The following is a 1,942-nucleotide window of genomic DNA, read 5'->3' as shown; positions in this document are numbered from 1 at the left end:
GTATGTGACATAGATATAGAATGAACGCAGAACAGCAGAGAAATGAAGTGAAAATTACAGGGGTCGGACGAGACCGCTCATGAGCCTACGCATGGAGGCCCCATGCCGACGCGACTCAAACAAGGCCTCAGCGGCAAGCGTCAACACTTAATACCTAATTAAACAACAGCTTATCTTCCCAGTCTAACAACAACAACCTTAAGGTAGTGACGCGCGAAGTTTCCCTCCCACCCACCCAACTCACGCGTCACGGGAGACAACACGCACACGCATACGGCGAGGGGGGGGGCAGTAGCCCGTCTCGTCCCCAGAAGGACCCAACACACGCGCGAACGTACGTACTCGTACACACAGCAGACGCCTAAGCTAGAAGCCCAGCACATACTCTTCGACCAATCAAACACCGACCTACGCATCCGGGCCACAACCCACGAGACCCGTCGTCAGCCGGTGGCGCGGCTGGGAGGCACCAAGTGCCGCCCCGGGTCAAGATACCGCTGGAGGGTGGCGGTGCTCCGCAGCTGGCTCAACCCCAGTAACTGGTCAACGGTCCCGCCCTGGGCCTGCTGGTACTGCAGAGCACCCCGCCGGAAGCTGTGGCAGGTCTCGCCGTCGTAGAGGCCAGCAAGCTGTAGGTGCGTGCGCAGCCGGAAACACAGGTCACTGCTGCTCATGGGGCACTCCTCAAATCCGTGCTGGTCAGCGCGCCGGGGCCGGAACAGCACGCCGCAGAGGGGAAAGCCGTGTTGCGAACAGGCCAGCTGATAGAGCGCCAGCGTTGACACGAAGCACTCGGCCACCACGCTGCAGGGCGACAGCAGGTGGGGCGGCGCCCGCTCCCCCTGGTGAGTCTTGGTCCCGAGCTGCCGGACCACTAGGGTCGGAAGCGGCCCAGTGCCAGGCAGCGGCAGCGGGAAACCGGCGAAAGCCAACCCGGCATCGGTAGGGTTCCGAAAGTCGTCCAGCCGCAGCCGCCCGCAGTCGTGGCCGCGAGTGGTAGTGGCCCACATGTACTGTGTAAGCGATCCTGTCATCCTGGGATGCGTTTTGTGACTGCTTACAATTGGTATCGAGACCGAACAGCGCATACGTGCGATACGGCCCACGAGGTCACAAGGTCGATCCGCGCCAAGCGCGCTTATCTCACAGTCACGCACCGAGCTTAAACAATGGCAAGCCCTTGTACGCGCTGAGTGCTTAACCCGCTGACCACCGCCAGCAAAATTGGGTTCGAGGACGCACCCTTCTAAGGGGGGGGGGGGGGGGGGGATGTAAGCGATCCTGTCATCCTGGGATGCGTTTTGTGACTGCTTACATACTGGAACGCCAGGAGGTCGCGCAACAAGCACACTTGCTCCACTCCCTGCGCCGCTTGAGCCCGGCCGAACAAAGTGGCGGCCAGGGCATGATACTTCACCACCACCAAGGGGCGAGCAGACCGCTCCAGATAACCACCGGCGCCCGCCTGCCGCTTATAACCCCGGCGGTAGAGACTGGCCTCCACCCCGACGCAAGGGTTGCCCTGTCCAGTGGCCGAGTCGTACGGGCCCACACGCCCCAGCAGCATGAGAGCGGTCGATAGGTGAGAGAGCACACCGTGCACGGCGGAAGGGCTGGGCCGCCCCTGAGTCCCGCGACCGGGATGCCGGGTCACCCGATAGCACTCCACGTAGCGGAGCACATCCTCGGGGGTGCAAGTGGCCAAAGTGGCCCCATGCCCTCCCTGAAGAAGCCAGCCCGTGAACTCCGCCAGAGCCGACTCGCGCCGGGCCTGAGTCCCCGGCGCGTGCGCAGCATCTTGAACCGCCAGTACCGCTTGCAACTCGCGGGGGACGGCGGCGAGGTCGGGAGGAGCTCCCAAGACCCGGGGCAGGATAGGCACGACACGGGCATCCCGAAGCTGCGCCAGGGACACCTGCAAGCAACGGAGAGCACATCTGAG

Source organism: Chlamydomonas reinhardtii, chromosome 2, assembly GCF_000002595.2.
Source record: "Chlamydomonas reinhardtii strain CC-503 cw92 mt+ chromosome 2, whole genome shotgun sequence".
Taxonomy (NCBI): domain Eukaryota; kingdom Viridiplantae; phylum Chlorophyta; class Chlorophyceae; order Chlamydomonadales; family Chlamydomonadaceae; genus Chlamydomonas; species Chlamydomonas reinhardtii.
Note: the sequence above shows the minus strand (reverse complement) of the source record.